Source organism: Choloepus didactylus, chromosome 1 (assembly GCF_015220235.1).
Source record: "Choloepus didactylus isolate mChoDid1 chromosome 1, mChoDid1.pri, whole genome shotgun sequence".
Taxonomy (NCBI): Eukaryota; Metazoa; Chordata; class Mammalia; order Pilosa; family Megalonychidae; genus Choloepus; species Choloepus didactylus.
In genome coordinates, this window is record NC_051307.1 from 44,376,243 (window position 1) to 44,390,841 (window position 14,599).

The 14,599-nt window shown below is 37.3% G+C and overlaps 1 non-coding gene across 1 annotated transcript; it reads left to right on the top strand.

Moving 5' to 3' along the window:
* The first annotated feature begins 2,159 nt into the window (after positions 1–2,159).
* Positions 2,160–2,262, top strand: LOC119510962. The gene has a single exon (XR_005212085.1). It is a non-coding gene; the product is annotated as a U6 spliceosomal RNA (small nuclear RNA).
* Positions 2,263–14,599: the final 12,337 nt, after the last annotated feature.

The following is a 14,599-nucleotide window of genomic DNA, read 5'->3' on the forward strand; positions in this document are numbered from 1 at the left end:
AGAAGGGGAATAAGATGCAGAGAGGGGCAAGCTCAATTAATTATTCACTGTCACAGTCACAGTCACTGCCAAACATGATAAGGTTCTTCTTTTTTCACATGAATGAGCAAATAATTCTTTTAGAGAGTTACCACATTTCTGCATTGCTTTAGTAAAAACTTAAGAAAGGGAAAGTTAAGGGCCTTTCAGTGCGTAGCAGAGATTTGTTTTTTGGCTCTCAGATTTTACTTTCCCTTTCTAAGAAAACCCTAAATCCCTTGTAAGGAATTCTCTTCTCCCCATTAAGTAGAGTCTGCTGTTGTCGTAGTCAGTGTATGACTTACGATCTACTCTTGGCCAATCAGTTGCTTTCTCTTGAGCAGAAGGAAAAGGACATCAGAAGTAACTGGAATTCCATTTTATTTTACTAGCCATAACTCACAAGATTTTTACTCTTCTGAAACTTGTGTTGTGCTTGCTTCTTGCTTTCCAGCCTCTAGGGCTACCTGACCTGCTGATTTCCACACTGTATGCTCAAACACAGTGTCTCATGTGATCCCCCATTATATTTCAATAAATTTGAGTTTCCATAATTTAACCAAAGTTGCCTTATGTTGTTTGTTATCTAAGATCCGAAGTCTGATACACAGGATCATAGTCGGCTCTCTCCATTGCTGACAATTCCATTGGGTATTATAGCACCTAGCTTTCCATGAACACATATAATATGTTTGTATGCATGTGTGTAAATGAGAGATCTTGATGTGTGCTCTCCATCACTTGTGTTAGTTATATCTTAGCAACTTCCTCTAATGTCTTTAGCAATCTGTGTATATTGTTGTGATAACAAAACTGGTCCTTCTACTCCGTGTCTTTTCTCAGTGAAATTGGTTAACAAAGCATCCAGTTACAAATTCTAATATCTAGGAATCATTCTAAATAACTCCATCCTTTTCTTGCCTTTATGTGCTGTATTACCAAATCTTAATTATTACAACATCTGAATATCTCTCAGTTCTGCATACAGTACTCCATTTTCACCACCACTGCTCTGAATGATGGGAATATTTCTCTTGAACTAATGCAAGTTCTTACTGGTCTCTTCATATTTACTTGTGTCCCTCTCCAACCCACTCTCTGCATAGGGCTTCCAGAATGATTTTAATGAAATCATACCTTAAGCATCTCACAGTGTGTTTTAAACACTTCATTAGTTTCCCAGATGTCTTAGGACAAGGACCCAAATCCTTACTATGCCCTTCAAGTCAAAGCATCTGAGCCCTTTGCTCAGCCTCTTACTTCACATCATATCTATACACTTGCATGGAAAATGCTCAATTTTTTCCAAGTTACAGGATATTTACCCCAAGAATTGCATAAATTTTGGAACAGGGTATTTAATCAGGTACTGGTTTTACACCCCAATCCTTCCCTACCTTGGTACAGAGCCAGCCCATGCTATAATCATTGTTATCTTCTCTTGATTCCAGGGGAGGCATAGTAACCTTCATGCACATATCAGGGACCAAGCATATCTGTACCAAGTCATATGGTGGCAGCCTGAAGGAAAGAACCAGGATGCTTGTCTCTGTCTCACCATTCCTATAACTTCCTCTAGACATAGAAGTGACATGCAGAGCAGCTAAAACACTGTGATAAAATAATTAAACCTCAGCTGTCTTGAATAAAAATTTACTGATTTTAAGACATACAATAACATGCCCAAGCAGGAGGAAAGACTGAATTTCCTGGGAGAAGAGTGTCGTTCAGAGTATCCATGTAAATGGGGAAAGACACATGCTCAGAAAAGACTGGAGAGGACCCTTTGCTTTTGCCTCAGGCTATTCTTTAGGCTCACTGTAAAGTTGGCTTTTTCCCAAATTGAATGAAAGACATGAATAAACACATTCAAGAAGCTCAACAAACCCCAAACAGGATAAAGCCAAAGATATCCACACTGAAACAAATTAATATCAAAATGTCAAATGCGAAAGAACAAGAAAGGATCCTGAAAGCAGCAAGAGACATTTCATGTACAAAGGGGTCTCAGTAAAATTAAGATTTATCAAGAGAAACCATACATGCAAGAAAGCAGTGGAACATAAAGTGTTGACAGCAAAAATTGCCAACCAGGAATTCTTTATATGGCAAAACTAGCCTTCAAAAATGAGGGAAAGTTCTTGCTTTGGCAGCACATATACCAAATTTGGAACAATACAGAAAAGATTAGCATGGCCCCTGCAGAAAGATGATATGCAAATTCATGAAGCACTCCATATTTTTTAAAAAATGAGGAAGAGTTTAAAATATTCCCAGATAAACAAAAGCTGAGGGAGTTTATCACCACTAATTGACTAAATAGTTAATTCTTCAAAAAGAAATGTAAAAATTATAAACACTTATGCACCTAACAACAGAGCCCAAAAATATATGAGGCAAATGTTAATGGATTTGAAGGGAGAAACAGAGGATTCTACTTTAATAGTAGGAAACTTCAGGACACCACTTTCAATAATGGAGAGAATATCTAGGCAGAAGATCAGTATTCTAGTTTGCTAATTCTGCCGTAATGCAAAACACCAGGGATGGACTGGCTTTTATAAAAGGAGGTTTATTTGGTTACACAGTTACAGTCTTAAGGCCATAAAGTGTCCAAGGTAACACATCAGCAATCAGATACCTTCACTGGAGGATGGCCAATGGTGTCCAGAAAACCTCTGTTATCTGGGAAGGCACTTGGCTGGCATCTGTTCCAGGGTTCTGGTTTCAAAATGGCTTTCTCCCAGGGTGTTCCTCTCTAGGCTGCAGTTCCTCAAAAATGTCACTCTTAGTTGCACTTTGGATATTTGTCCTCTCTCAGCTTCTCTGGAGCAAGAGTCTGCTTTCAACAGCCATCTTCAAAGTGTCTCTCATCTGCAGCTCCTGTGCTTTCTTCAAAGCGTCCCTCTTGGCTGTAGCTCCTCTTCAAAATGTCACTCACAGCTGCACTGAGTTCCTTCTGTTTGTCAGCCTATTTATATGGCTCCACTGATCAAGGCCCACCCTGAATGGGTGGCGCCACACCTCCATGGAAATTATCTCATCAGAGTTATCACCCACAGTTGGGTGGGGCACATTCCATGGAAACACTCAAAGAATTACAATCTAATTAACACTGATAGGCCTGCCCACACAAGATTACATCAAAGATAATGGCTTTTGGGGGACATAATACATTCAAACCAGCACAATCAGTAAGAAAATAGGGGATTTGAGCAATACTATAAACCAATGCTTCACTTAACCGCAGCAGAATACAAGTTCTTCTCAAGTGCACATGAATCATTCTCAGCATAGGGGATTTGAGCAATACTATAAACCAATGCTTCATGTAACCACAGCAGAATACAAGTTCTTCTCAAGTGCACATGGATCATTCTCAGCAACAGGACATGTATTTGGTCACAAAGAGTCTCAAATTTGGAAAGATTAAAATTATACAAAATTTCTTCTCTAACAACAATGGAATGAAGCTAGAAATTAATAACAGAGAGTAAACTGGAAAATTCATGAATATGTGGAAAGTAAGTAATACCTTCCTAAACAAGCAATAGGTCAAAGAAGAAATCACAAGAGAAATTAGGAAAAGAAGAATGATCTAAAATCAGGAGCCTCATACCTCATATATGGATATATAAGAGCAAATTAAGTTCAAAGTAAGCAGAAGGAAGGAAATAATAAAAAATTAAAGTGGACATAAGTGATAGAATAGAAAAACAATAGAGAGAATGAACAACACCAAAAGTTGGTTTTTGTTTTTTTAAAAGTCAATAGAACTGTCATATATTTAGGTAGAACAACAAATAAAAAACAGAAAGGATAGAAATAACTAAAATCAGGGATGAAAGGGGAAACATTACTACCAACAGTACAGACATAAAAGGGTTAAATGAAGATAATATGAACAACTGTATGTCAACAAGTTAGATTTTATAGTTGTTATGGACAGACTCCAACAAACATAATAATTACTTAAACTGAAACAGAAGATATCAACAACTCAATAACAAGGAAATAGGTTGAATTAGTAACCAAAACCTCCAAACAAAGATAAGCCCAGGACCAGATGGTTTCTGTTGTAGTTTGGAGCTACATGCACCCCAGAAAAACATATTCTTAGTTAATTCATTTCTGTGGGTTGAACCCATTATACATAAGACCTTTTGATGAGTCAGTTAAGATGTGACCCACCTCATCCAGGATGGGTCTAAATTCTGTTACTGGAGTACTTTATAAAAGGGAGTGTGCTGGTTTGAATCTGTTAAGTACCCCATAAAAAACTATGTTCTTTTAATTCAGTCTTGACACTGCAGACTTATTGTGGGTGGTATCTTTTGATTGGGTTGTTTCCATGGAGATGCAATCCACCCAATAGTGGGTGGAAACTTTTGATTAGATTATTTCCATGGAAATGTGATCCTGCCAATTCAAGGTGGTCTTAATTAGTTTACTGGAGTCCTTAAGAGAGCTCAGGGAGAGAGAGAGAGCTCAAAGCTGACACAGACCCAGGCACTTGGAGACACTTGGACAGAAATGCCCTAGGAGAAACAAGCTAAGAAACATTTTGCAGAGAAGCTAAGATATGTAATCCAGAGTTTGAGCCTGGAAGAAGCAAGCAAGGACCCACAGGAGCTGAGAAAGAAGCCCAGAGATATTTTGGAGAAAGCCACTGAAACCAGAAGCTAAACCTGGGAAAGGAAGTTCAGCAGAGCAAGCTATTTGCCACCTTATGTGACAGAAGAACTCCAGATGCCATCAGCTTTTTCTCAGGGAAGATCTAACTCTTGATGCCTTTATCTGGACATTTTCATGGCTTGGAACTGTAATTTGTGAACTAATAAACCCCCATTGTAAAAGCCAATCCATTTCTGGTATATTGCATTTTGGCAGCTTTAGCAAACAAGAACAGGAATGAATACAAAGAGAGAGAGAGAGGAAAAAAAAAGCCACAGAAGTGAGAAACTGAAATGAATGAAACCAACAAGAGAAGAGACCAGCAGATAGTGCACTGTGTCTTGTCAAACAGCAGAGGAGCCAAGGGTCACCAGCAGCCAGTCTTTGGGAAGAAAGCCTTGCCTTGATGATGCCTTTATTTGGACATTTTTCTGGCCTCAAACTGTAAGCTAATAAATTTCCATTTTTTATGCCAACTAATTTCATGGTATCTGCTTTGAGCAGCCTGGGAAACTAAAACAACTTCACTGGTGAATTTTACCAAACATTCCAAGAATAATTTATACCAATCCTGCTCTAGCACTTCAAAGAAATTGAAGAGAAGGAAAGATTTCCTAACTCATTCCATGAGGCCAGCAAGAGACTAATATCAAAGACAAAGAAGATATCACAAGAAAATAAAACTAAAGCTCAAAATTCCTTATGAATATAGATGTCAAAACCTTCAACAGAATACTAGCAAACAAATTCAACAGTACACTAAAAGTATTATACACCATGACCAAGTAGTATTCACACCAGGAATGCAAGAGGGGTTCAACAAAAGAAAATTAATCAATGTAATATGCAGCATTAATAGAATGAAGTAAAAAACCTCCTCATTATTTCAATTGATGCTGCAAAGGCAATTGCCTTATTCCAGCACCATTTCATTACAAAAATACTCAAAATGCTAAGAATTTAATGGAAATTCCTCAACATGATAAAGGGCTTATATGAAAAATGCACAGCTCACAACATACTTAGTAGTAAGAGATTGAAAGTTTTCTCCTTAAGACACCTGCTTTCATCACTGTTATTTGACATACTTCTGAAAGGTCTAGATAGACAATTAGGCAAGAAAAAGAAACAGAAGTAATTCAATTGGAAAGTAGAAAGAAAAATTATCCCTATTCACAGATAACATGATCCTATATATAGAAAATTCCTAAGCAGCTATACAAAAGCTACTAAGTCAAATCAATTCACCACATTGGCAAGGTACAAGATCAATGCACAAAAATCAGTTGTGTTTCTATACACCAGCAATAACCACTCTGAAAGGAAATCAAGAAAACAATTCTACTCACAGCAGCAACTAAAATAATAAAATATCTAGGAAGAAATTTAACCAAGATATATGAGACTTGTTTATGGAAAACTACAAACATTGTTGAAAGAAATTTAAAAAGTGCCAAATAAATTGAAATATATCCCATGTTCATGAATACTTAATATTGTTAATATGTGAATACTACCCAAAGTGTTTACAGATTTAAAGCAATTCTAATCAAAATTTCAACAGCCTTCTTTGCAGAAATAGAATAGCAATCATCAAAATTTGGTCCAAATGGCCAACTCCATCTTTTAAAAAGATAAAGTTGGAAGACTCACCATTCAGGATGTCAAAATGCATTATAAAGCTACAGTGATCAAAATAGTGTGGCACTGATATAAGAACACACATACAGACCAATGGAATAGAATTGAGAATTCAGAAAGAAACTCATATGTCTATGGCCAGTTGACTTTTTAACAAGGGTGCCAAGTCCACTCAATGGGAAAAAATATCCTCTTAAACAAGTAGTTCTGGGCAAAATTGGATATACATGTGCAATGAAATGGAAGTGGACCCCTACCTCACCCCATATACAAAACTGGACCCAAGTGGGTAAATGACCTAAATATAAGAGCTAAAACTATAAAACTCTTAGAAGAAAATGTAGAGGAATAATATTTAAAACTTTGTATTAAGCAATGAATTCTTAGATTTTACCCCAAAAGCACAAGCAAGAAAAGAAAAATAGATAAACTGGACTTCATCAAAATTAAAAACTTTTGTGCATCAAAGGACATTATCTAGAAAGTGAAAAAGCGACCTTTATAATGAAAGAAAATAGTTGCAGACTATATGTCTAAGTTTCGCAGCTGCTAAAATAAATACCATGCAATGGGTTGACTTAAAAAATAGAACAAAATGCAAACAAAAATTTGTTGCAAACAGTGCAACAAAAATTGCATTTTTGAGGCTGGAAGATGTCCAAAATTTAGGTGTCAAGGAAAGGTGATACTTTCTTCCCAAAGACTGTGGCATTCTAGAGTTGGCTGCCAGAGATCCTTAGTCTTTGGCTTTTCTATCATATGGCAGTGCGCATGGCAATGCCTTCTCCCTTCTCTTTTGGGTTCTGTTGACTTCTTGCTTCCTCCCATGGATTTCTCTCTTTAAGTCTGAATTTCATTATGCTTTTAAAGGACTTGAGTAATCCAGATTAAAGTCCAACATGGTTCAGTTGTGTCACACCTTAAGTGAAGTAACATTTTCAAGAGATCCTATTTACAATGGATCTACACCCTCCAGAATTTGTACAAGACCAAGAACATGTCCAAATTGGGGTACACAATTCAATCCACCACACCATATATCTGATAAGGACTTTATATGCAGCATATATAGAATTCCCACAACTCAACAACAAAAATACAAACAAATGACTTTAAAAATGGGAAAAGGACATAAATAAACATTTTTTTCAAAGAAAATATACAAAAGGCTAATAAGTACATTCAAAGATGCTCAACATCATTAGCTCCTAAGGAAATACAAATCAGAGCAACACAAAACCATGAGATACCACTTCACATTAATTAGGATGGTTATTATTTAAAAACAAACAAACAAACAAAAAACACAGAACAGCAGAAAATAAGTGTTGATAAGGATGTGGAGAAATAGGAACCCTTGTACATTGTAGGTGGGAACGTAAAATGGCAAAGGGCTTAATAATTCCTCAAAAAGTTAAACACAGCATTAATATATGACCAATATATTCTACTCTAGTTATATACCTAAAAGAATTGAAAGCAGGGGCCCAGATATTTGAACACCAATGTTCATAGCAGTATTATATTACCATAGCCAAAGGTGGAAGCAACACAAATGTCCATCAGCAGATGAATGGATAAACAAAATGTGATGCATATTATGCTGTTTTGGATATATTATGTCCCCCAGAAAAGCCATGTTTTTATTGCAATCCTGTGGGGGCAGATATATTAGTCTTTCGATTAGGGTGGAACCTCTTGATTGTGTCCAGGGAGATGTGACTCACCCAACTGTGGGTGGAAACTTTGATTCAAATATTTCCATGGATGGTGGGTGGGTTTTGATTAGTTTACCAGAGTATTTAAGAGAGAAGATAAGAGCCAACACAGACCCAGTTGCTTGCTGTCACTTAGAGATGCTTGAAGATGTGGAGAGAAGGATGTTCAGAGATGCTAAGCTAGAGATGAATCCTAGAATTTGCCCCTGAGAAGCTAAGAGAACCCACAGATGCTTAGAGGGAAAGCCACTGGAATCAGAAGCAGAAAGCAACACAACCTGGAGCAAAGGACCAGCAGACACAAGCAATGTGCCTTCCCAGCTGACAGAGTTCTGGATGCCATTGGCCATTCATCAGTGAAGGTATCCTCTTGTTGATGCCTTAGTTTGGACACTTTTATGCCCTTAGGACTGTAAATTTGTAACCAAATAAACTCCCTTTGTAAAAGCCAATCCATTTCTGGTATTTTGCATAATGGCAGCATTAGCAAACCAGAACAGAATTTGGTATCAGAGAAGCGGTGTGCTGCTGCTGAGTTTGCAAATACCAAACATGGAATGACTTTTTAAATTAATAAGGGGAAGATTCTGGAAGAATTGTGAGGAGCTTGATAGAAAAGGCCTAGGTTGCTTTGAAGAGACTGTTGGTAGAAATATGGACTCTAAAGATACTTCTGATGAGGCTTAAACAGAACTGCTGATTGTGTCATTGCAAACTGGAAGAAAGGTGATCCTTGTTTTAAAGTGGCAGAAAATTTGGCAGAATTGAGTTCTGGTGTTGGATGAAAGGCAGAATTTGAAAGCAACAGGTTGGGATACTTAGCTGAAGAGATTTCAAAACTAAAGATGGAAAATGCAGTCTGGTTTCTCTTGTGGCTTGTAACAAAATGTGAGAAGAAAGAGATAAGCTGAGAACTGAACACTTGGATAAGAAGAAACCAGAAATTGATGGGCAGGAAAACTCTGGGCTTCCAGAAAGTGAAACCCCAAAAGCTACAGTCCCACATGAAGATTTAACAAAACCTGAAAACAGCCAGCCATTTCAGTAGAAGCCAGGATTGTAGATGGAGTTATCCAGAAAGGATTTCTGGAAAGTCCTATTGTCCAACAGTTTTAACACCTGTAAACTGCATGCCAAGCCAACATGTTTTTGCAAGATCTGTATAAATGGAACCACTGCTGGTCTAGATTGTAGAGGACAGAGAAGGGATAAATTGAAGGAAAAATTTCTTCAAAGACAGAACCATGGAAGTTGAGGTATGGAGTCAAGAAATCTCAGGCAAGGACAGCAGAGCAACCCATGCACATGGAATGGGTGAGTTTGCCCCAGAGGCAGAGGGTAGCTTTCTGCTTCAATGTTCAGGAAGAGTGCTGCCACCCCAGGCCTCAGAGAGGGCGGAGCACATTCCCTGGAATTGGGGAGATCCTGGTCACCACCCCACTTTTCTGAATGGGTTGAGTGTGTGCCCCAGAGATGGAAGAGTGTCCAAGGGCTGTCCCGATGCTTGAGGAGGGTGGGGCTGAGAAGAAGGTGGTCTCCCCAATGTGTGAATATGTTGGAGCACTCACCCCAGCATTTGGAGAGAAAGGGGCTGCTGTGCAAGCCTTTGGTAAAGGTTGGACTCCTGCTCTCTCAAGCCCCAAGGATAAAACATCATTCTATAAAGGACTCTCAGAATCTGAAATCTAATGAAGTATGCTCTGTGGGTTTTTTGGAACAGTTTATTTCCAGTGACACCTGTTTAATTTTCAATTTCTCCCTATGGCAATGGGAATGTTTATCCTATGACTGTCCCTCCTTTGTAGATTGGAAGCAGATAACTTGTTCTGAGTTTCACAGGTCCACAGTCAGAAGCAAATGTTAGGACTTTGTACTTACTTATCTATATTGTGATGGAATTAACGCATTTTTGCATTTGGAAAGAACATGTCTTTTTTGGCTCCAGGGTGTGGAATGTGCCAGTTTGGATATATTATGTCCCCCAAAAAAGCCATGTTCTTTAAAGCAATCTTGTGGGGGCATATTTATTAGTCTTTTAATTAGGGTGGAACCTCTAGACTGAGTGTATTCATGGAGATGTGACTCACCCAACAGTGGGTGATTCCTTTGATTCGATTATTTCCATGGAGGTGTGACCCCACCCATTCAGGTGGGTCTTGATTAGTTCACTGGAGTATTTAAGAGAGAAGCTAAGAGCCATCACAGAGCCAGATGCTTGCTATCATTTAGAGATGCTTGGAGATGCAGATAGAAGGACATTTGGAGATGCTAAGCTAAGAGATGAAGCCTAGTGTTTGCCCCTGAGAAGCTAATGGAGGACTCCCAGACACTTAGAGAGAAAGCCACTGGAATCAGTAGCTGAAAGCAATGCAACTGGGAGCAAAGGACCAACAGACACCAGTCATGTGCCTTTCCAGCTGACAGAGGCCATTCATCAGTGAAGGTATCCTCTTGTTGATGCCTTAGTTTGGACACTTTTATGGCCTTAGGACTGTAAATTTGTAAGCAAATAAACCCCCTATATAAAAGCCAATCTCATCATGGTATTTTGCATAATGGCAGCATTAGCAAACTGGAACATATATATACAATGAATACTATTCAGCTGTAAAAAGGAATGAAGGTTTTATACATGCTACAACATGCATGAACCTTGAATATATCATGCTCAGTAAAATAAGCCAGACACCAAAGCCAAAATATTGTATGATTCCACTTACATGAAATACTGAAAGCATGAAAATTCATAGACACAGAAAGTAGATTACAAGCTGCCAGGGGTCAGTGTATGTGTGGTAATGGAAAGCTATTACTTAATAGGTACAGTTTCTATTTGGGGCATCAAAAAAGTTTTGGTAATGCAGAGCAGTGATGGTATCACAAAATTGTGAATATAAATATTACTAAATTATACTTGAAAGTTCTTAAAATAGGAAATTTTATGCTTTGTATATGTTATCACAACAAAATTTAAAAAAAAAAAAAAAAAAAAGATCACTTACCCTCTGCTAAGATTGTTCCTGTAAAACCTTTCAGATTTTCCAAGACATAGCAAAGCAGTTAGAAAATGAACTGGAATATATTTAAGTGTATCTGTTCCCATTCTTTCAGCCTACTTCTGGCTCCCTTTGGGGAACATTTGCCTCCCCTTTTTTATAATATAGCTACAACTTCTGAAGGTTATATATTTCATTCTCTACAGGAAAGCATTAAATTGGAAAGAAAAATATTTGTTGCATTATATTTTTCACATTCTCCAGTTGTCCATCATAAGATTTGTGCAAGAATCTACAGTTGGTCTAGCATATAAAGGACCCACTTCTCCAATATGGACTGGACAAGTATCTTCTTGATTATATGCTTTTACCAAACTTCCTTCTCCTCTCAAGAATTTCAGTGCAATGGGATTTTACTTAGAAACTCCTCTAAGAAGACTGCACTTTATTGCTGGTTTAAAATACAAAAATTCTTTATGATTAAAATAACTATACACAAACAAAGTGCACACAAATAACAATATTTTACAAAGAGATTCCAAAGCAGCTTCTTCCCAAGTAGTAGATATTTAATTTACTTTAAATACAGATACTACCAACTTATGAAATCCTGGAATGGGAAGAGAGGATATGGGGATATATTGTGTCCCAGATGACTAGAGGGTAGTTGTTTATTATCCACTTGCCAAGGAGAGACATGAACCCAAAAAAAAAAAAGTGCTTGTCGAAAGCTGCCATGGGTATGTAAATAGTTCTGGAGTTTTTCCAAAGATTCTAACCAAATATTCAACCCATAACAACTATTCCCTGTGGCACTGTTGAAGCAGACTGCAGTTACACATTATAAATGAAAGCCAAATCACACACTTATGTAAAATGACTAGTATAACAGAAAAACAAGTTTATGTATTTAATAAGCAGTCTCAAGCTTGTAATGTAGTGAAACCCACTTGTAATTGCTGTCATTGTTTTTCCCCTTTCCACACTCTTCATTTTTAAATCTCTCTACAAGGCTTTTGTAAAAATCAGCTTAGCCAATAACCATCACTCCAATTTTCTTTGCCTATTTCTTTGAAAAACTGCACTTCCATTCACGAATATTAGTCATATCAAAATGCATGAAATGTGGCTGTACAGCAGTCCTTAAAGCATGGTTTTTACTTATGAAATATGTACATTATAGAACGGGGCTCTCAAGTTGTTTTTATACTCCATATGAGCATGCTTTATATCTTTTCCAACCTGTGAGATTCTTTTATAAACAAAACCATTCATCTGTATTCTGTCTACCAGAAGAAGGCTATTATAGTTCATCATACTGACATTTACTATCCCATAATTCTGATTGCTTTAATGAAGTAACATAATGGACATATTTCCCAATTAAACATCAGGTTATTGTTAAAAATTTAAATACTGGATATGCCAGTCAATTTCCAAAACAGCCTAATCAGAAATCCCTCCAGCAAATCTAAACTGTCCATTCAATGATGAAAATGTTGCCTTTTAATAGACTCTTCTTTACTAGTTGGATTCCCTCTCTTCTAAATGACTTTATTAATTCCTATGACATTTCACTTTTCTTTAATTAGATAATTATCTAACTCAATTTGAGCAATTTGTAAATACATTTTCATGCATCCAGATACTCAGAATGTGTTATATTGTTTAATAGGAATCCAAACACACTGTACTGTCTGAGACAGGGAAATTATTATTATATTGATAATTTCCCTACAGGATAATGCTATAAGAAATTTTTCTCCAATCAACTTTAATTAAAAAAAAAAGAAACTGTATTTTGCCTGCAAATGCATATTGGCTGAGGTTTTCAGGGCACTTCAGATTTATTTTTAACTTTGGCTTTCTGTTCAAGCCAAAAAAGATCATCTTCTTCGTGAGGATTTTTCTCCCCTTTTGCTGATTAGCTATAGAATGAGGAGAAGCACCTGACGGTCCACATTAAGAAGAATGCTAAGCGGTTTACAAGTCTCAGTAATTAATGACTATTTTTAACACAAAGAATATAGACTGGCTTCTTCCATCTATCTGAAACTCAATGTAAGCCCCTATAAGCCTCAATGCTGCATAACTGGTGCAATGGAGCTGAAAATGAGATGGAGGATATAATGCAGCTTCAGTAATCCTGCCTTTAGCTAAAATGGAACAGTAGAAGCCCCTGGCAGCCTCAGATGTGGTTGCCACTAAGATTTACAGCCAGCCAGCTGTCTAGTGTTACTTGTGAAGCCCACAACACTGTTTATATCCTTAAATAGGGTTCAGTGTTTTAAATAATGATATTTATGAGAATGATTTAGTGTGGTAAACAATTTACTTCCCAGCCTTTGGCTCTAGTTGGGTGTTTTCTCTGATTAGGAGCAATCATGGACTATGTATTTGTATCAGTTTTTTATTCTGACCACCTTGTGCTTATAATGTGTTCTCAAACCTCTTGGGGTAAACAAATGGGTTTTGCTTTCTCAGTGTTTTTATTTAAAAAAAAAATCACCCTCTTGTAAATTATAATATGCTAATAATAGGTCTGGAGACTCAGTTGAGGAAATGAAGGCATGCCAAGTGAGACGAGGATAAGTAGAGGGTAATGTGTTTGTTTTAGATCAGTGGTCATCCCTTCTACAGCCTGGATAGAATTCTATTGTTTAAATCAACCATAATCACAAAAAAAGCTCCTGGGTTTATTCAATATAACTGAAAAGAACACTCAAAACAAAAAAGCAAGCAAAGGGAGAGGATGGAGATCTCCTGGCAGCATCTTCCATAAGTATTATCTAACAGGTGCTTGCCACCTCTCTGAATTTCAAAAGGCAGAAGGTCTTTCCAAAGGTGCCTCTTATTTATATGCCAGACATTTATGAATCAAAAGATTCCTTTTGAAGAAACCAAATAAAAGCAGATTAATAAAAGGTGTGATTAAATTAAACATAACAATGCAGATAAATCTATTGACATAGAGAAGACAGTTGTAATCCAAATATTTTAAACTTATTATACATGACTGCTTACATCTCCTTGTTGCTAAAGCAAATATAACACAATGGGTTGGCTTAAAAAATGAGAATTTATTGGCTCACAGTTTTGAGGCTAGAAGAGGTCCAAAATCAAGATATCATCAAGGTGATACTTTCTTCCCAAGATTGATTTTCTTGGGCTGGTTCCCAATGATGCTTGTCCCTTGGCAGGTCTGTCACATGGCAATGCACATGGCGGCCTCTCCTGGTCTCTCCATTCTCTTCCGGGTTCTTTTGACGTTCAACTTCTCACTGCTCTCCATGGCCTTCTCACTCTCTATGACCTTCCTTATAAAGACTTCAGCAATAGGATTAAGACCCATCCCACCTCAGCTGGGCCACACTTAACTGAAATAACCTCACCAAAGATCCCATTTACAAGAGTTAATACCCACAGGAACTGACCAAGTCTCAGAACATGTTTTTCTGGGGTATGTAGTTCCAAACCACCACAGTGACAAAATCCTCTATCCAAGATATTACCTATTCTATTACCTCATTACATATAACAAAGGGATTCTAA